At 42.8% G+C, this 22,270-nt stretch overlaps 1 long non-coding RNA gene across 2 annotated transcripts in view; it reads left to right on the top strand.

Annotated features, from left to right (window-relative positions):
- The first annotated feature begins 10,171 nt into the window (after positions 1 to 10,171).
- Positions 10,172 to 22,270, top strand: part of LOC107402018 (uncharacterized) — a 60,313-nt gene continuing 48,214 nt past the window's right edge. The window contains exon 1 of one of the 2 annotated variants that reach the window (XR_013043834.1): positions 10,172 to 10,289. This is a non-coding gene — a long non-coding RNA (uncharacterized LOC107402018). The remainder of the gene's footprint in view (positions 10,290 to 22,270) is intronic. The other variant, XR_013043835.1, reaches the window with a different exon arrangement.

Raw genomic sequence — 22,270 nt, forward strand, 5'->3', positions numbered from 1 at the left:
GTCCTTATTGAATACAAATCTTTTTGGAACACTGTAAATTTAAAAATGATAAACCATCAAAAATAGGGAGCTATCTGCATATTAATTCTGTTCTTTTTTTTTTTTTGAGACAGGGTTTTTCTGTGTGGCTTTGGAGCCTGTCCTAGAACTCACTGTAGACCAGGCTGGCCTTGAACTCACAGAGATCTGCCTGCCACTGCCTCCCAAGTGCTGGGATTAAAGGTGTGTGCCACCACCAGTCAGCAATTCTGTAAAATTGTAAAGGAAGTAATAGGAAGATCAGGAGTTGCCAGGAGGTATGGGAAAGAAGAGATGAATAGGTAAAGCATGCAGGATTTATAGCAAAGCAGAGAGAATATTCTGTTTGGTATTACTCTTGGATCGAGGTCATAAAATACCCAGAATGTACATCAGTCAAATGAATCCTAATGCAATCTATAGATAGTGTGTGATGTTTAAGTTTAAAGTATACGTTGTTTTGGATGAGCTTCCTATCCTCCAGCAGACCAGGCCAAACCAGAATTCTGTCACTAATGTTTGACATAATTAAACTAAACTTTAAAATGATTTTTCCAAATAGAGGAGATCCTAGTCAATGTGAGTTAGCATACTAATGAAGCCTGCCATTGAGAAGGTGATGTTTCCATGACCAGTCTTCTGTGTTCCTTGCTTCTCCCTTCTTCAGTACTTTCCTGCATATGAAGTCAACCCCCTTTTCTCTATTTATCACAACAGTCTGTCTTATAGAATGAGGTGGTACCAAGTTCTGAAACCTCAAATGAATGCCTACTCGGTCTTTAAATTTAAATTGGGGGGGGGGACTTTTCTTTTTAAACCAGGGTTTTGAATGATCAGTGTAGATTCGTCAGTTGTAATAAATGCACCTCCTTACAGTAGGATATTGACAGTGTGAGACAGGAGAGTAAGGGACATGTGCGAATCATGTACTTTCTACTCAGTTTTCATGTGAACTTTAAATTGCCCTAAAAAAAAATCATGTCTACTTAACGGGGGGGGGGGGGGGGGGGGGGGGAGGGTGGTGGTGGTGGTGGTGGTGGTGGTGGTGGTGGTGGGAGCCTGGAAGTTAGTGTGAAGATTTGCATAAATATCTGTAAGCACTTCAATGAAGACACCCAGCAGTGTGTCGGAAGGACAGATCAGGTCGATACACTGCTCCTTGCAAGTGTGTTGAAGAGCCGAGAGAGAGTCTGCAGTTCCACAGATATCACTGGATGTGGGCTGCACTGCAATCCTCTCGTCACTGGAATCCTGTCCTACCAGCTGTCCTTGTGACGCCCAGGCAGTGGCAGCAATGGTATAGCCCAGGCTGCAGCACCATTAAGCAGTTAGGTAATCTCCTAGGAAGCAGGTACCACACCATCATAGATTCCAGATACTTGGAAAGTTTTCACTCGAAACCTTGAACAGCGTCTTCATGAAATGATGTCTCTAAAGAGAAAGGTGTGTTATGATGGACAGATTTGTTGAACTTCCATCTGCACAGGTGACCCAGGGAAGTGTTAGTTTATGTTACTTCTTCAAAAATAGAGACCTAATTTCTCATATTACATAACTTAAATTATGTTAATTTTCCCAATTAACCCCCCCAACAAGCTATATAGTAAATTTGTGTTGATTTTTATTTAAAAATACTGACTTTTTAAGTTTATTTATTATGTACACAGCATATGTGACTGCAGGCCAGAAGAGGGCACCAGATCTCATTACAGACGGTTGTGAGCCACCATGTGGTTGCTGGGAATTGAACTCAGGACCTCTGGAAGAGCAGTCAGTGGTCTTAACTTCTGAGCCATCTCTCCAGCCCCAAATACTGACATTTTTGAGATATGTAATTTATTTTTGTTAAATTACATACCATATAGTCCAGCAACCCCCTCCTCTGACCTGTGTGCATACACACACCCACTGGAAATGAAATCCACATTCTAATAAATAATATTGAAAGCTGCCTAGTCAGTTCTTAGGATGTTAATCCCATTAGCACATTTCACATGCCCAGTTCATGCCTTGGTCATAAATTAGAGTCCATTGGTACACAGAAGGTTCCCATTGTTGACATGTTAGAATATGATAATGAAAATTACAGCAGATAGTAAAGCCAAAAGAAATGTCAAGGGAAAGGTTTTAAGTTTCAGCATCGATGCTTATGAGCACCTAATCATTATAACAACCAGTTTTATATGTTACCACTAATTGTGCTGCCCATGGGATGAGCCCAGACAGGGCTCTGTACCATTTAAGGAAACAGTTCAAAGGCTTTACTGTCATGCTTGGTGCCGCATTGTGGGCCAATTTTGAGATTACCCATTGCTAAAGAAAGGCAGCCTTGTAGTTATGATCTTACTTGATGCATTTTTGCTTATTTGTTTGGTAGCAGGAAGAAACACAGTGCCATTGACATTTGGAAAGAGCAGAAAAACATCTCAGAGAGATGTTGTCATAGGAACTGTACTGGGAGAGCAGGTACACACAGATAGAATGCACCATCCATCTAGAAAGGGGAAGATAGATTTTTAATTGCTCTAACAGTTGCAGAATGTAAGCCTTCATAAATTTTCCCATTGGATTTGGGATCAGTAATAGCAAGGGGCAGTTGGATACTATGATGCTGGAGCTAATAATTTATAGTTAATGAAACTATATGAAGTAGATAAGGTACATAAACCAAAGATTAAAATGGCTAGGATATACAATACTAATATATGTATATACTACATATGTATAATACTATATATAGTCCCCTAGAAAGGCCAATGACAATAAAAAGGATAATATTTGCATGTATTGCTTCATATAGTGTCCCCTAAAGAGGAGAGTGGGTCTCAATTTGCAGACATGATAGTGAGATCACATGGTAGGATACTGGTATTTTAGTTCACAGTTTTAGAAGATTCAGTCCTTCCACTAAGTCCCATTTGTAAATACACACTTGTGAAGAACATCATGGCAGTGGGAGTGTATGGGTGAGGAACATTGTTCACCTCACAGCAAACAGGAAGTAGAGAGAAAGAGAACAGAAGGGAATGAGGACGCTATATAACCTGCAAAGACATATCCCCACTGATGTTCTTCCAGCTAGGTCCTAGTCCCTGAAGTTTATATAACTTCTCAAAATACTGTCAGAACATGAATCTGTTAGAGAACTCAAATAGCAACATGGAGTGATTGAGGTAAGATGAGATCGTATGGTTAGGGCACAAGTCAGTGTGATTATCGTCCTTGCAAGAAGATAAATGCAGAGGAAGGACCTTGTGAAAGCAGCAGAGTACACAAGTGTCGGGGCTGAGGACATGCCACCCCAAAGACAAGTACTGGTATACAGAGGACTTTGAACTGAAGGAGAGTGGAAGGGTCTTTGAACAATGTCTCTATAATCCTTTCCCACCCTTTCTGGAGCTTCCCTTTCTTCCTCCAAGGCAAGTCATAAAAACCAGAATTCTTCTCTGCTGAGGTGGGTCATAGAAATTGGACTCTTCTCCATCAAAACAAGCCACAAAATCTAGAAATGCTACTCTCTGAGCTTGACCCTTTGCTCCAAAGATCTTGATGTCCTGAAGAGGTCCTGTCCTATATCTGAAATAAGATTGATACACAAAGCAGCCAGGAAGAGGTCTGAACTCATAGGATTTGAACTCATAGAACTTGCTGCATTTCCCTCACTGTTGATCGCTATTCCCTTAGGGTACAACCCCATTTCTACAAAGATGATGGTGTCCACTCGTCATCCAGCCTTTGTGTCCACTCATTGTCAAGCCTTTGGGTTTTATTTTCTGGTGGTTTATTGTCATGTGAAATTCTGATGAAGTGAATTGATTATTTCCTTCTTTTATAAATTTGTTAGATTCAGGGGATGTCACTATAACAGAGACAATCCCCTCACAGGAACAAGGCCTATCTTGGCTCACAGTCTGGAGGTTTCAGTATGTGGTTAGTGGGCTCCCTTATTTTAGGTCAGTAGTAATGCAGCCCATGATAGCATCAGTGACAGCACAGCAAAGCTGCTTACCTCACCATTGGGAAGCAAAAGAGAAATAAAAAAAAAATAAAATGGTCCAGAAACCCTCTTCAAAGGCACAACTGTTGTGATCTAAGGTCTTCTCACTAGGCCCCATTTCTAAAGGGCTATACCTCTACCACTCCCAGGACAACTATCTGGGGAATCCAACCTTTAAGAAACAGGTCTTGCCAGGCAGTGGTGGTGCACGCCTTTAATCCCAGCACTTGGGAGGCAGAGCCAGGCGGATCTCTGTGAGTTCGAGGCCAGCCTGGTCTACAGAGCGAGATCCAGGACAGGCACCAAAACTACACGGGGAAACCCTGTCTCAAAAAAAAAAAAAAAAGGTCTTTGGGAGATATTCAAGATACAAACTCTAGCACAGGTGTTTATGGGGTGTCAGTCATGACACTTATGGTGTGTGGTCAAAAGTATGAACATCTGTAAGCCACAGAAAGAGAGGAAGAGGTGAGGGAAGGAGGGAGAGAGAGAAAGGGGAGAGAGAGAGGAAGGGAGGGAGGGGAGAGAGAGAGAAGGAGAGAAAGAGAGAGAGAGGAAGGGGGAGGGGGAAGAGAGGGAGGGAGAGCGCACCCATAAGAAACTACTTTGACTCATGGATCTTGGACTAGTAGCCCCTACAAACGGGAAGAAATCTATTTGTGCTGTTTAGCCCACTTAGGCTGTATTACTTTGTTAGGGAAGCCTTGTCAAATTCATACACCACAGTGCTAGGCATTAGGCCTGTATTCAGATCTGTGCTGCCTTTTCCTCCTGCCCTTTCTGCTCTTGGCATCTCGCGGTTTTTCTGTTTCATAGCTGTTAAACACTGGGGTGGAAAAATGAGAACCCATTGTGCAAAGTAGCACAGGTCCACTTTGAAAGGGCTGTGCCAAGGCTGTGACCCAGGACGTTTTCAGTGGCCATGTTTTCTTTGTGTTCCTGTACCTGCCTCCAACTTGTGAAACTCTCCCAAGAAGAGTGGTGCCGTCCATGCTAACACCACGTATTGTTCATATCTAGATACACATGCTTACAGGGCTCATCACTGTGGATTTTTTATATGTCTGTTTATACTTTTACCACACCCACGGTAGAATGGTGAATTCAGAGGCCCTGGCACTGCGGGCATAAATTATTCATTTCAGTAACTCCAACACCTACTGCTATTCCTGGTTTCGTGTCTGAATTTCTTGAATGGATATATTCAACATCAAATATATTAGACTTGAAATAAATTAAAACCCAGTTATAAATACACCACCAATGACCATGAAACAGAAAGTGTAAAAACCATTGTAGAATGTGCTAAAGTTATTACAAGTGATCTAGAGTAGCTATGGGACTAGTAAACGAACACTTCACACAAAGGCAGCAGGATAAAGGTGAAAACAGGAGGGGCAAGATCACGTAGAAGAAAGGAGAGAGGGGAGGGACGGAGAGTATGGTAGTGGAGGGGAAAATGAGCTAGGGATTAGAAAAAAATGGAGAAAAGATTTCCCCGTAATAAAAGGTACACAAATAAAATTAGGTAACGGGGGCCGATGTCATGGATGGCTCAGCAGGTAAAAGCTGACGTGGCTGAATTCCCAGAGCCCCTGGTTGAAGGTGAGCGCCAACTCCAGCACGTTCTCCTCTGACCTCCACAAACACAGACACACACCCACGCTCTCTTCCTAACCCCCAAATATTAATGATGATAACAGTAATTGAGCTAAATGGGAGGTGATCAAAAATAAAATAACGCCTTTAATCCCAGCACTTGGGAAGCAGAGGCAGGCAGATCTCTGTGAGTTCGAGGCCAGCCTCATCTACAGAGTGAGCTCCAGGACAGGCACCAAAACTGCACAGAGAAACCCTGTCTTGAAACCCCCCCCAAAATAAATAAATAAATAAATAAATAAATAAATAAATAAATAAAATACATACATACATACATACATACATACATAAAATAACAGGAGTATTTTTTGAAAATGAATAAAGCCAAATACTATTAAAAGTGGGGGGAGGGAAAAAAGAAAGGGACAGTGTAAACATGTAGAAAGGAAACTACGGAAAAATAATACCCAATGATGAAAAATGTTTAAACAAAAGCTAGGTCAATGCCTGACAGGCAATAACGGACAAAACCATAAAAACATATGATAGACATTTTATTTCTCTATGTGGAGGACAACAGAGGCAACCCTGGTGGTCCAAACAAACTAACAAGAAGGAAAGGGCAAGAAAAGAGCTTAGAAAGAAGGAAGTGTTGGTGTCCTCAAAAAACCTTATTTTGATGCTCCGAGCAGGGGAGGGTCAGTTGTATTGGTGAACCCTCATCTTTACTGTGCTTTACGCTGAGGTTGGGTCGCAGCATCCCACAAACAGCCAACACCTGCCAGAACTGTCTTCACTTGAATTGCTTTGAGTACCAGGGGCCTCCATGCCATCCTTAGTCTTGTGGTGTGGGTGTTGGAAAGGATCCCTTCCCCTCCCCCAACAGATTCCTGAGATTATATCCCTAAAATGATGGAGCTGGGGGACAGTGTCTCCCAGATTCCCGGGTAGTGTGGGCAGTACTCACTGAGGTCTGTTCGAGTGCAAGCACCCGCCTTTGAATTCCCATGGCTTCCTGAGTGTTAATGACCCTGTGGGAGGGACTGGATATCCAGCTTGCTCTTTGTGTTCTACTGCAGCAGTGAAGGGAGACATGTGATCCAGAGCTTGACCTACCTGCTGACCTGAAGCTCGGAGCTATGACTCCAGGGTTACTATCAGTCGATGGGATCTGCTCTTGGCTACTGATCACAGAGCATTTCCCTAAGAACTCCCCTGCCTGAGCGGAACCTCCTTCTACCCTGCACCTTTTGGCTGGTCAGTACTGCCTCTCATGTTCTTTACAGTTGCCTCCCAGGGCCTTCCTTCACCCTGGGGCAGTAGCAGGCCAAATGAAGTCTCCTGGGCCTCTCTTGTTCTTTGTTCTCAGGCCTCCGGCATAGCTCAGCTTTTAACTGTAGGTTGCCTCTCAATATGGCCGCTGCTGCTCTCTAAGTCATACTGTGTGTCAAAATGGGGTTCTTCATGCCTCTCCTCCATGTGCTGGAGTGAAGCCAGCCGCTGGAACTGGACTGTCTCTTGCTTGGCTTCCCTTAGGAAATAACTTCTGTTTCCCTTTCCCCTTGGGTTAGTTACTTTTCTATTCCTGTGATAAAACACCAGGAGCAAAGCAGCTCGTAGAAGAGAGGGTTTGTTTGTGGCTTACAGTTCCTGAAGCCTGGAATCCATGATTGCCGAGCAGAGGTAGAAGGGGCAGGCAGCTGGAACCAGAGCTGACAGTTTCAGGTGAAGTCATATCTTCAACCACAGAACAGGAAGCAGAGAGGGCTGACTGGAAATGACCTGGGGTTTTTTGAAACCCCAAAGCCTCCTGTGACAGACTTCCTCCAGTGAGGCCACACTCCTAATCCTCCCCAAACAGCCTCCAGGTAGGGAGGAAGGTTTCAGATGTCCAAGATTATGGGAGACCTCTCTTTCAAAAGACCACACCCTGCCTTCGGCTGCCTGCTGGCTTTGGATTACTTCTTCAGGTCTGTCACTCATTGTTCTATGCTTTTTAGCTATCCTTTCACTACGTTAGAGGATTTCCAAACTCTTCCTCTCCCATTTTCAATGTGTCTGCAGGTACTTGCAGAGGCCAGAAGAAAACTTTGAGCCCTCTAGAGTAGGAATTACAGGTGGTTGTGAATGGCCCAGTATGAGTTCTGGGAACCGAGTTCCAGTCCTGGGCAGGGACAGCAAACATGAACTGCTGAGCCTTCTCTCCAGCCTCTCCCCTCTTTCTGAAATAGAATCCATATTTCCTTATTCTGACTCTCTTCTTCATCAGATTCCATGGAGGAATGTGTTACCCTGTCGTGTTCCCGGGAAGATCACCTTTACTCCGAATACCTCAATTAGAAGACTCAGAAATGTTTAGGCCTCTTTTCCTAAGGGAGAACCCAAGGATGACAGGCATTGAGTTGCCTAGGAAAACGGCCATCCCAACTCCCAGTCTACTTCCACTGAGAGGGGTGTAGGCATCTGGGAGGCAGGGAGTGAAGAGACTTCAGAGAAAAGAGCTTCCCAGGAGGCTCACCCTTTAACGACTATCAGACTCCTCATTGGAGAATAAGTATTTTTCCTGTAGACCTGCCCGGAATACCTGTATGTCTTCATTAATCACTAGTTGATTCCTTTTCAGTAATGAACTATGTATTTTGTTGACCTCTGACTCTTGGGGTACAACACAATGCAAATGTATTTAGAATATGATGAACAGCATCTATCTTGTTATTTAAACTACAGAAATAACAGGTATTTCTCATCTACTTCTTTGTCTAGGGAGTTTTCTGCTCAGTCTGAGGATCTGGTTGGTAAGAAATTATAGTTGTCCTTTCTCACCCATGAGCACTGAATCTATGAATTCATCCACCTATGGGTCAAGATTCTGAATGCATATAGGCTTTTTTTAAGCATTCTGTAGACAATGCATTATAACAACTGTTTACTTAGGATACTTGTTATTTTAGGTCCTAAACTTGGGCCCAGTGGTGCATACATATCAATGTGAGTGAAGCTGAGCAGAAAGATGGGAGTTCAAAGCCAGCCTGGGCTACATAGGGAGCTCATATCTCAACACACACACACACACACACACACACACACACACACACACACACAAGAAAAATCTATTGTATTAGGTATCATAACTTAGAGTTGACTTATGAGGGGTAGATGTGCATAGATTATAATCAAATACCAAGCCATCCATTTTATAATAAGAAACTTGATCGTATTCTGATTTTACTATCTGTAGACTGCTCATGACCAGTCCCTTTCCAATACTGTAGAGTTTTCAACCCTTCACCCAAGTTTCCCAGAGGTGCAGTCCGAGAATGGTCACCTCCTGAGTCATGAGCTCCAGCTGTTTTAGACACTAGTGAATGAAGCAAGTGGTCTCACCAGCTATACATTACTTGGAAGGCAGTCTGCCTTCAGGACTTTACAGTTTGTAAGACATCTGCCGTGGCCCAGAGACTTGTGTCATCACCACCAAAAAAAGCAGGAGCAGGCACTTCAGAGAAGCAGAATGACCTTCCGTTAACCAAGAGCATGACTGAAGGTCAGATTGAACGTCCAGGTCCTTAGCTGTGGTTCGGGGAGGCAGAGGGGGACGGAAAGAGAGAAAGAAGTCCACTAAAGTAGCTGCCTGGTGTTTGAGAACAGACACACACGCCGCAGACAGTTCTGCTTTGATGCCAAACAGCTGCGTGACATTGAACTTTATGTGGCTGAATTTAGAAACATGTAAATTCGTACTGTTTGATCTTATCTGCGGAGCGAGAAGGTAGTTTGTGGGTAGCAGAGTTTTTCCTACAGAGTGCTAATTTCCTACGACATTCCCACCTACAGTGAGTGACAGTGAGCACTGCGGGCCAGACAGTATGTTCCTGATCTTAAAACATAATTTAGAAGTGTGTGTCCATAAACAGATAGCTGTATTATTTATTGTCCACTGAAGTCTAAATAACACAGGGCCATGTTTCTTTTTTTTTAAGTTGTGTTAAAAAAAAAAAGACAAAAAAAGCCCATGGTGATTTCCACAAGCAAACAAAAGAGAGAAGAGCTTGCCAGTGTGCGATGCTTTGTTTGTTTTTATTTTTAATCTTCTCGGGTTGAACTCATGGTCTCACGACAACCGGAATGATTTTGAAAAGTTAACAAAAAAGGCTTTTCGTGTGATAGGTAGGAGATCTGGTGGAGGAAGTTAGCACCTGAGGAAAACAGCTGGTAAATGTATTCACTTTGGTTCCATTTTCAATGTGCCAGTGCTCTTCAGGTTACCATGGTGATCATACCTGCTGTTCTGAATTTCCATTCCTAGGAAACAGGGAACATTGTGAGTACTAGGAAGGACACGATTAAAAATCTGTTGAGTATTATTTTCAATTACCCATTTAAAAGCATCCCTGTTTCTTTCCCCACATCTCTCCCCACCGCCTGCCTCCTATTTTGGGTTATTTTGGATTTTCTTTAGTGAGGAGATTGAAACATCTCCAAAATACAAATTGTACGAGGAAAATGAAGAAGCCTGTTTAGCCGGAAGTCCTAGTGCACAGCCGTGGGCGTGACGTCACAGCATCGCTAAGGAAACAAGCAACCAGGGCTCTGAAATGAGCACGGGTCAGCAGGAGCCGGCCTAGAAAGTCACCCAGCGCCGGAGGAAGCTGTGGACCCGGAAACACTCTTGGAGGTGCAGTATGTCTTCTGTCCAGTGACGTTCACTCTTCACGCTTGAGCAGACAGGGCTGCAGAAGCAGCTCCCAGGTACAGGGTGCTCTCAGTTAGCCTAGGCAAGACTGGGGCTTGCTCCCAGCATTGCAAAACAAAATAAATGAAAATTTAAAAAAAAAAAAAAAGAAAGATTCAACAGGGATGCTGGGAGAGCTTTTCCTCCTAAAACCAACTTGCACTGGGAATTTATAGTCAAATAGAAAAGAATTTCTAAACACTATAAAAGCAACCAGCAAATTTTACGTGTGTTGCTCCTTCCTACTTTTAAAACACTAAAGTCCTTTCAGCTCTAATGAAAGGTATCCAGAGTCAGACCCGAGTAGCCCGAAGTACCCTGCTATTTACATTTCTAGGTATTGGCTGTACAGCACAGTTGGCCTGTGTAAGAAATAGTACTCACTCAGTTCACACTCAAGATTCTGAAAAAGAGCTGCAGAGATGGTAGTTAAGTCAACCTGCTGTTCTTGAAGGATGCCTTTCCTAGTACCCGCATCACGTGACCCACAGTGAACTCCAGTTCAAGGGGATACAGTGCCCTCTTCTGGCCACTTTACTCCTATACCTCTACCCTCACTGACACAGATACACATACAAATAGTTCAAAAGAAATCTTTTTAAAAATTCTTCTCTGGTACAGTACCTCCCGACCACAGCCTCCCCTCACTCCACTCCTCTGAGTTCCCACCACATCTCCCTTCTGTTCCAGATCCACTCTTCCTTCAGAAAAAGAGTAGGTCTCCCAGGGTTGTCAACCAAATGTGGCCTGACAAGGTGCAGTAAGACTAGGCATAAACCCTCTTATCAAGGCTGGGCAAGGCAACCTGGTAAGAGGAAAAGAGTTCCAAGGACAGGCGAAAGAGTCCGAGACACCCCCACTTGCACTGTTAGGAGTCCCACAAAAATCCCAAGCTGAACAACCCCAACATATATGCAGAGGACCCAGCTCAGACCCATGCAGGGTTTGAGTTTGTGGTTTCAGTCTCCCGGAGCCCTGTGAGCTCTGTGTAGTTGACTCTGTGGACTGTATTTTCCTGGTGTGTTAACCCCCCTGGCTCCGACAGTCCTTCCCCCTCTTCCTCGGGGTGTCCTAGCACTGTCTAATGTTTGGCTATGGGTCTCTGCATCTGCTCCCATAAGTAGCTGGGTGAAGCCTCTCTGATGATGATTGGGCTAAGTACCAATTGATGAGTATAGCAGAATATCATTAGGAATCATTTCATTGACTTTTTTTGGCCAGTTATACTTGGTTCTACTCTTGGTCTCTGGGCTCTCCAGTCTCTAGTTCCTGGCCATCCAGGCAGTGTAGGGCATGGGCTCCCTCTCATGGTGTGGCCTCAAGTTAGACCAGTCTTTGGTTGGCCACTCCCACAGGTTCTGAGCCACCATTGCCCCAGCACATCTTGCAGGCAGGGTAGGTTGTAGATCAAAGGTTTTGTGGCTGGGTTGGTGTCCCAGTCTCACCACTGGAAGCCTTGCCTGATTACAGAGGATTGGCTGGTTCAGGCTCTGAATCCTCCACCACTAGGAGTCCTTACTAGGGTCTCCCGCATCGGATCCTGGGAGGTTCTACTGCACTGGGTTTCTACATTGCCCCAATGCCCTCCAATTCCAATAGTCTTCCCCCATACTCTCCCCCTCTACTCTCCCTCTGCCTGGTCCCTATATGTGTAACTATTTAATATACAAGTAGTTAAAAAAATAAATCTTAAAAAAGATTCTGAAACAAGAATCTATATGCTACAATCTTCCATTTCCATTGCCACACAGCAAGCGAAACAAGCACACTAAATCAGTAAGCCGACCCAAAAACATATCAGAGAAATGAAAAGGGATAAGAGGACTATTGAGAGGATATATTTACAAAATCCAGAAATAATACCGACTTTTTACCTATTAACTTTATTTGCCTGTTCTATCTCATACTAGATACTTAGCTTTGTTATTGTACTTAATCCTCATAACAGTTAGAGGTGGTTGATGTTATTAATATCTGCCTCAGGTCTTTGATGTGGTTGAAAACTAGATAGTTGTAATTTCCTCAGTTATGATAAAAGATAAGTTAGATATGAAACCTTAAACTCACAAATATAAGATAGATAGGACATCTTTAATATTGTAACTATAATTCTTGCTCGGTAATTGTTTTGTTATATGTAATTTTACCATGTTAAAGTTAAAACCTTCCTTTTTAAAAAAAGAAAAAAAGGGGAAGTGCTGTGGATATTGCTCTATATAAATAAAACACTGATGGCCAGTGACCAGGCAGGAAGTAGGTTGCCAGGCAGGAAGTAGGTGGGACAAGGAGAGAGGAGAATTCTGGGAAGCGGAAGGCTGAGGGGAGAGACACTGCAGCCACTGCCAGGACAAGCAGCATGTAAAGATGCCGGTAAGCCACCAGCCATGTGGCAAGGTATAGATTTATAGAAATGGGTTAATTTAAGATAAAAGAACAGTTAGCAAGAAGCCTGCCACGGCCATACAGTTTGTAAGCAATATAAGTCTCTGTGTTTACTTGGTTGGATCTGAGTGGCTGTGGGACTGGCGGGTGACAAAGATTTGTCCTGATTGTGGGCAAGGCAGGAAAACTCTAGCTACAAATATCAACTGTTTATTGATGAAAAATTAAATCTGAGAGACAGTAAATTGTACAAGAAATTTCGAGTAGGCTGGTGTAAGGGCAGAAAGGCATGATAACATCATCACTTATCATAAGCTTCAGGGCCAATAAGCCTATAACCAAAGATGGGTTAGCATGGGTAAAACATAAAAATATATGTGAACAGTTTTACATGCCACAGAAGGCTTCAGGAATGAGAATCCAAAGACTCAAGAAGACATTGTGTGTAGAACATGCATTTTGTATGTGTTTGTGTGCAGATTGCAGCTTTGTATGGAGGTCCTGGGTGTCCTTCCTCAGGAGCTGGTCACCTTATTCTTCGAGATGTGTTCTCTCACTGGGACCTGGGACTCAGTGATTCAGTGAGGCTGGTTGGCCAGAGAGCCTGAGAGATCCTTCTGTTTTCTCCTTCCCAGTGCAGGGATTACAAATATGTGTCACACATCCCTGACTTTCCTTGTATGTGTATGGTGTGTGGATATGTGTGCATGTGTGTGTGCATGTGTGTACACAGGTATGCTCACCCATGCATACATGTGTGGAGGCCAGAGGTCCATGACAATTGTCTTCTTTTATCACTTTTCATCTTATTTTTGAGACAGTCTCTCACTGAATCTGGAAGTCACTGATTCGGCTAGGCTGGCCCGGACAGCAAGCCCCAAGGCTGTTTGTCTGCTCTAACCTCCAATGCTAGAGTTACGGTTGTGTAACACTGTGACTAGCTTTTGTTTGGGCGCCTAGGGTCTGAGCTCAAGTCCTCATAGTTGCCAAACACGTTACTGACTCAGCGTCTCGCCGGCTCCATAGGTGGATTTCTGTGTAGATAGTGGGGATCTGAATTAGGTCTTCAGAGCTTGCCCAGTAGACAGTTTACTGAGTGAGAAATCTTTCCAGCCCCTAGGAAGGCTTTTTATGCTTGAGTCTGTTCAAGAGTGAAGTTCTCCTTAGAAAGGCGACTGGACAAAATGATCCTACAGATGACATGTAGACAGAGGGAGGAAACCCGCATGGCCTATCCAGGTTCTTCCTGGCTCCGTTTTGGGGCATGCCTTCCCTCCATTCGATAGAATAAGATCATGGGGATGGGACAGGGGTCCTTTATGGAGCCCAGGCAGGCTGAAGGGGAGGAGTCTGCTTCTGATCGCCCCAGAGGGAGGGACTGCTGCTTCTGTGATCCACCTAGGAGATGGGCAAGGGAAAACAGGAAATGGCTTCCAGTGCAAAGTACTCAATGAACTCAGGGTACTATTTTCTGAGCCACAGCACTACTAAGTGGTGGTACTTCAAGGTAAAAACTCAAAGAAAAGAAAGAAGAAAGCAAGCAAGGAAGCGTATTATGGGAGATATTATGGAAAGAGAGGATGGTAGAAACCCAGAGCAGGGACAACAGATCACAAAAGGGAAGTGACCTGTGCTGTGTTCAGAGCACCATCACTGCGGTGTAGATTCCAAGTGCCAAGATGTACGTGAGGGGACAAACTGACTCTTGTGCTGTATAATGGCCAATGTCAAGTGTGTTCACACGGTTAGCTGGCCAAAGCAGGCACCCAAAGCTCCTCTGAGAAGAGGCAGGCAGAATCTGGGAAGCAGGCTTCACTCTCACAACACCCCCCCCCCTTTTTTTTAACTTAGAGAATTTTCCTCTGCCCCAGAACAAAATTGTTTATGCTTCTATGTGAATTCATATCCTCATGTTGGAAAGCAGAGCTAGCACAAGCTTTTTAAATAACTCCCAGTATGGAAGAAAGTGATATATACTTTATTTATTAAAGCCTGGTCCTAGAGACTGAGAAAATGGATGTTAGATTTTATGCTGTTCTTAGAAATTCAGGGTGGCTGTAAAACAGCCTTAATCAAATTTCATTATTGTCCAGGGTAATTTTAGAAGTTGATCCAGAAAGTTCATTCAGACTTTATTAACTCCTATTCCATATGAAACCATCACAGAGGAGATGTAAGATAAATTGGTGTCTTGTAAAACGAGTCGTATAAAATGGGTCCCTACAGACAGTAACTGTGACTTACCACAAGAGGGCGTGTTGGTACTTTAAAGATCAGTGAGTTGCCAGTCCCACACCAAAGGACAAGACACAAGCCTGCTCTTCTGCAGTTGCTAAAAACTAAATCTGTAGAGTTTCCTTACTCATTTTTACGGCACCTGAAAAGAATAACCAGATTTTGCTCATTAGTAAACAAGGCCACACAAATTCTCATTTTCATCAAAAAGTTGCTAGTGATTTTTTTTCTAAAATTCTGTGTTCCTGGATTAGTATCATCTATGTGTAATTTCTAGATGTGTGTCATTCATTGTCAGCAGTGAGCAGCGTGTCTTGGTGAACATTAAGAAAACAAGTTGTTTCCTTTTGTTATCAACAATGCAAATTTCAGACTGATGCAATTGAGGTTCATCTTAGAAGATGGGAGAACATTGAAGAATTATGAATTACACAGAAATTATACCAGCTGACATAGTCAAATAATCTCCACACCACTCTTCTCTCACACATGTAAGTAGGTGACTTGTTTATTAAATGATGACATTTTCACTTTGTTATTGAGCATATTTCAAATAGGGGTACACTTTATTTGCATAATTTCTACCCCACCAACATCCTTCTTCCTTTTTGCTTTCTCTATCAGTCATGACCTCTTCTTGTATAATAATTATTGTTTTACACACATACACACACACACATTCATAGAGACACACACACAGACACATACACATATACTCACAAACACACAGGCACACAGACATAAACACAGACAAACACAAACAGATACACACATACACATTCACAGAAACACACAGACACACATAGACATAAACACATACACAGACATACACACACAGAGACACACGCACACATTTGCAGAAACATACACAGACACACATATACATATACTCACTCACACATAGACATAAACACATACACACAGAGAGACACATGTACACACACACACACACATACTGTTACTTGTATTTATGTGTATTTAGGACTGACAACTTGGGACTGGACAACCAGGGGTCTTATCCCTGGAAAGAACGAACTCTCCCTTCCTAAGCAGCCATGGATTGTCTGTAGTTCTTCATCCGGTGGGTGGGGCTTTGTCAAACTTTCCCCCTCCCAGATGTCACGTCAACTTGAGTTGTCATTGTGCAAGTCTGGCTTCTATTTTCAGACTCATCCATCATTTTTAGCTTTAATTCTGCTTCTCTAATAATCAGCGGAATCTTCCAAGAATTTGTATATTGTTATCTAAAGCAGAAGATCAAAATAAATAAAAGCAAGCGAACTGGAAAATTCTCACAGCATATTAAATTTGGGGTGATAGTAGAAGTATATGTGATGCTTTTTTAGTAGCAGAAAAATAAATTCATATCTTTTCATCCAAAGGTTGACAAACATTTTCTGTAAAGAGTTGTGCATTCCTGAATCTTGTGTGCTATAACAAAATACCTGACTATGCTGGCTAGTTTTGTGTATCATCTTGACACAATGCTAGAATCATGAGAGAGGAGGGAGCCTCCGTTGAGGAAATGCCTCCATGAGATCCAGCTGTAAGGCATTTTCTCAATTAGTGATCAATGGGGAGGGCGCAGCCATCCCTGGACTGGTGGTCTTTGGTTGTATAAGAAAGCAGGCTGAGCAAGCCAGTGAACAGCACTTTTCCATGGCCTCTGCATCAGCTCCTGTCTCCAGGTTCCAGCCCTGTTTGAGTTCCTGTCCTGACTTCTTCAGTGATGGACTACATGTGGAAGTGTAATCCAAATAAACCCGCTTCTCCCCAACTTGCTTTTTGGTCATGATGTTTCATTGCAGTAATAGAAACCCTGACTAAGACACTGACTTCGGCTACTTTTGAAGAAAAAAGGTCACAATTTTGAAACCCCATTGGCAAGGACCTAATGGTAAATGGCATTAAGGCAGGGGTATGTGTGGAGATGGAATTAGTTCACCAGCTAGGCAGTGTTTTAGAGTCAGGCTTAACTACCTTGTTTTCAAGAGAACCAGATTCTGTGAGTATGGCCCCTATTCTTTCTGTAAGAAACGCTCCTATGACTGAATGTCCTCTCACGCAGCTCCATTGCCTAGGGTTTATCACCTCCCAACACTACTGCACTAGGCACCGAGCTCCCAACATATGAACCTTGTTGTCAAACCACATTCGAACCATAGCAAGCCAACTAGGACGTAACTTCTGGCTTTGTGGGGTAGATGGAAACCATCCCTCTGGCTGCTTAACTTTGCTACTATGTGTGCTCCAGAAGCAAGCCTGTGAGTAGGCATGGCATACTTGAGTTCCATTAAAACTGGATTTAATAAAACAGGTACCACACTGGATTGAGCCTTCTGGCTGTCACCTGCTGAACCAAATTTTCAGCCAGCTGTACACTCCTTCAGCAAAGAAGGGAATGAGGAGACACTAGTTTTTGAGACTTTGATATAGAACATAGAGAACTTCATCTATCCAGAGAAGAGAGTGATACAGGAAGCACCATCTCAGTCCCAGGAAGTGTCCACCAGAGTCCTTAGCAAAGAGCTGAAGTTGCTGCAGGGAATAGGTATTTTAGGGAATGTGTTTAAACATGTGCATAACTCACATCTAGAGTAGAGCTCTGATGGTGCAGCAAGCCCAAAAGTCTTTGATAATGGTCTGTCCTGAGCATCAGAAGGACCGGGTTCCCTAATCATTGATAAGATAACCACAGACCTCTGGAAAGGCAGAACTTTGCCAACAAGACAATTGTGTGTGATAAATTAGTCCCAAGAATATGCTCCCTTTCTCTAAATTTAATTCCTATACTAGGGGCAATTCCTAAAAGAGCACTGGAATTTTGAATATTTTAAAGTTGTATTTCATGGTTCAAAGAAAGACAAAGATTCCTAGGTGCAATAGAGTGACAGGTGCATTATATGTTCATTTAAGAAATCAGCTAAGACTTTCCATAGTCAACTAGTTACTTGATGAAAGGAAGAGAGGTTTCTACGAGTATGTGCATGGTTCACAAGTGTGATTCCAGAAAGACATTGAGATCTCTGGAAAGCACTATTTCCCAGGCCACACTGCAGACTTGTTACATTCGATTTCTTTGCAACCTGTGACCCAGGCATTGTCCAATGCTTCTGGGTCTTGGTAGTACCCAGGCTACTTCCAGCTCAGGGGTTAGTACTCGGGAGTCAGAAAGATGAAGGACAGACTTAATTGTTTTTTGTTTGTTCTTTTTTTTTTTTTTTTTTTTTTTTTGAGGTGGGTCCTAATCTAGGATCTGCTTTCTTGAAGTCATTTGCCCCAGAGCTAGTAAAATGTGCAACATTTCCGAGTTGCAGTTATCGTCTTCATGACTGGGAGCCAGTGTCAGCCTCTCCAGTAAGGAGTGAGCTGTGACAGTGTGACTCACAGGGGCTTGCAAGAGACAAGCAAACATTTCAAGACAAGATCTGAAATTGCGATCTCTTTTCTTTTTCTTCCTTGGGGCAGTTGAACTAGTTTTGCTTCACTCCCAAGTACACAGAATTTTACTGAAATGAAAGCATTTTTTAAAGGCAGATATCAAATTTTAGTTTCGTTCCAAACCCAGCATTTCTTCTAAAATTGCCTTGAGAACTTTGAGTTCAGGTGGACTTGATGATATAGAGTAGCACAAGAGATGGATTAGCACAAGAGATGGATTAGCATGCCCACCATTTTCAGGCCTTAGTACCAGCTGGAGAGATACCAACGATGGGTGAGGTCACGGCCCAACCTGTGCTGCCTTTTTCTGCAGTTTGGCATAAAGTAATTCTGTCTACTTGGGAGCTGGCTTTCAATTAGGAATTCCTGCTGGGCCTTGTTCTTACACGCAGGGGTAGGTGGTTTTTCTTCTTTGTTAGAAGTGCAGCTAGGTCACAGTGAATTAGACCACATCTGTTGCTCCTTTACAAATTTACTCTTATTATTTTATCCTCTCCCTGGTTTGCCTGAACAAAGAACACCACTCCCTTTCAGTCTTGAGTGTGGAAAAACACAGGGCAACCTAGCAGTGGTGACTTGGCAGGAGACACAATGCCTAGGAGGGAACTGGCAACTCCCTTCCTCAGGTCAAGTTCTTTCTTCTTCCTTGTAAGCCATTCTTCATCTGCTCTTGGGAGAGCACTTGGCTCTTTCCTGAACATACAAGCCTAGCGAATCCATCAAGGAAGAAGATAATTATACAGCGCACATTGTGGATGTTCTCTCCACAGCAGAAAGTATCTGAGGAACAGAAAAGGAGACTGGCAACCATTCAGTTATTTTCTTAAAAGACGAAAGCCAGGAAGAACAAACTTGTGATTAATGGAAGCATGGCTTCAGATTCCAGAGCCACAGTGCTGTCTCCAATGGTCGTGGCCTGTGGGTCAGAGGCCACAGGCAATGTGGATTCTTAAAATGGGTCAGGTCCTTTATACACAACACCATGTTTGCATTCTAATTTAGAGTCTGCCGTTAGTCCAACTAGGAGTGGGAAATCGTACTTACTGGCTCCATCGATCGGCTCTGCCTAGTTTCACAAAGCACACTGAAGGAGATAGTGAGGTTTTTCAAGGAGTCAAGAAACGACAGTTAGGCAGTATCGTGTGTTAATGTGGTTCTTCTTAGGGGGTTCTTCTCTGAATGGAATGAGAGCTGTAAGGCCCAACCAGGAGCCGAATTTGAAGCCATTCCTTTAAATCAATGCACATCTCTTGAAATCTTAGGAAAAATAAATATTCTAAAACCAAAACATGACTCTTATTTTTAACCAAAAAATTGTTTCCTGAGCCAAATATTAAAGCAGTGCACAGATGCTCAAATTAGTCAGAAGTACATTTGTCAAACAAAATTGGAATGTGCGTGTGGAAAACAGGCGAAAAAATGATTAGTTGCTTGCTACCACTTTAAAAAAAAGTGTGTTCCTCAAAGTAGCCGTACAAACTGGAAAGAAGCTCATCTCTGAGAGAAATTATTTATTCTTTTATTCTTCTACAGTATCGTCTCAAGGGATTTCTTAGGGGGTCGGAATAATAGATCAAAAGCAAAACAAACTAAATGAAACAAACCAATAAGAAAAAAAAATACCAAAACAAAACGCACACAAAAACATGGAATCTGTTTTGTGTTTGGTCAGCCACTCCTGGGCATGAGGTCTGCCCTGGAATATGGTTCATATACCCAATGATACTCTATTGGAGTAATCTGATCTTTCTTTTCCAAGTAGATATCAATTGCATATAACTTCTTGGTTCAAATGGGGATTTGTGTCTTCCTGCTCTACTTAGTGCTGGAGTTTTGTCTGGTTTGAATTTTGCAGGTCTTGGGCATGCTGCCACAGTCTCTGTGATATGTGATATCATAGATCGCTTATTTGTATCAGTTCTGTGCCTTGATGATGCTGTTTCCACGGAGTCACCCACCACCTCTGCCTCCTACAATCTTTCCACCTCTTCTTCTGCATAGATCCCTGAGCCTTGAAGGGAAGGGTTTGCTAAAGCCATCCCATTGGGTTTTAGTACTTCAAAGTCTTACTCTTTACACATTCTTCAGTTGTCTCTGTGTGAACTGTCATCTACTGCAAGAAGGGGCTTCTCTGATGAAGAATGAACAGAACCCTGACTGACTGGTATAGTAGTATGTCATTAGGAGTCATGGAGTAGACCTTAAGTGCAATCAAAAAGTGGTTGGCTACTCCCATAGCATTGTACCACTACTGTACCAGCGTATGCTGCAGGCAGGTTGCTGTTATAGGTCTCAGTTTGTAGCTGTGTGACACTGATGATTACTTTTCTCTTTGGTAGCATGCAAAGTATCTTCCCACACCATGGATGCTATGTTGCTGTTGTGGTATTTCCCTCCTGCCCCCTTGATTAACTGTTTCCGGTTTATTTCTTCTTTGTGTTCTCTTGGGTGTAGTTTACCTTCTCTTCAGACTGAAGTTTTCTTTCCAGTGTCTTCCTATAGACCCAGACTGGCAGACAGAAATTGTTTAAATTTGTTCTTATTGTAAAATGATTTTCTTCCCCTGACAGTTGTGATTTGCTGACTATAGTAATGCATGTTGGCATCTGTGGTCTCTCAGAGTTAGTAAAATATCTGACCAGGTCCTTAAGGCTTTCAGAGTCTCTGAGAAATCAGGTGTTATTCTATAGGCTTACTTTTCTTTATATGTGACTTGGTCATTTCCCCTTGCAGCTGTTAATATCCTTTCTTTGCTCTGTATATTTAGTGTTTTGATTATTATGTTTCATGGGGAGTTTCTTTTCGAGTCCAGCCTATTTGGTGTTCCGTGTCCCCCTTGTACCTTGATAGAGACCTCCTTCTTTCTTTAGATTGGGGAAATTTTCTTCTTCTTCTTTTTTTTTTTTTTGCTTTTCAATATGGGATTTCTCTGGGTAACCCTGGCTGTCCTGTAACTAGCTTTGTAGAACAGGTTTGACCTGAACACAGAAATCCATCTGCCTCTGCTTCCCATGTGCTGGGATTAAGGGTGTGTGCCACCATGGCCAGCTGTGTATGATTTAAACAGAAATATTTTCTGTGCCTTTAACTTGGGTTTCTTCTCCTTCCCCTATACCTATTATTTGTAGGTTTGGTTATTTCATAGTATCCCAGAGTTCTTGGATGTTTATGTGGGAATTTTTTCAGATTTAACATTTTATTTGACTGAGTCTTTCATTTCTTACATGTAGTCTGCAAGGGGCTGTTGATAAAGATGTCACACTTAGGGCTCAGTATTCACAGCCAATTTATCCCAGAACTTTGACAGTTATGAATCTCTACAAGCACTCTTAATCACTGAGCCATCTCTCCAATGCCTAAGGTTTCTTTTTCAAGACAGGGATTCTCTGTAGCTTTTGGAGCTTGTCCTGAAACTCATTATGTAGACTAGGCTGGCCCTGAACTCACAGAGATCTGCCTGCCTCTGCCTCCTGAGAGCTGGGACTAAAGAGGTACACCACCACTGCCTCTTACCAAACTTGAAGCTCATCATTTTGACTAGCATAGCTGGCAGGTAATCCCCTGGGAGCCACCTGTCTCCACCTCAGTCAACATTGGGCTGCTGGGGATCTGAACTCAAGCCATGCTTACCTGGTAAATACTTTACTGACTATGCTTGCTTTACCTCAAGCCTTGTCTATGTATGATTAGCTTAAGTTCTGTGTCTTTGAAATCTGAAGTTTCCTACCTTATTTCTACAGATAGAAGCCTTAGATAAAATCAAGACATGGCTAAAGAGGTGTACATAATTATGTAGTCTTAGTCTAGTGCTGTCTGGTTGACCATTGTTTCATCTCTGGTTCTGCAAGGTGGTCAGTCCAAAGAAT

Source organism: Peromyscus maniculatus, chromosome 12, assembly GCF_049852395.1.
Source record: "Peromyscus maniculatus bairdii isolate BWxNUB_F1_BW_parent chromosome 12, HU_Pman_BW_mat_3.1, whole genome shotgun sequence".
Lineage (NCBI taxonomy): Eukaryota > Metazoa > Chordata > Mammalia > Rodentia > Cricetidae > Peromyscus > Peromyscus maniculatus.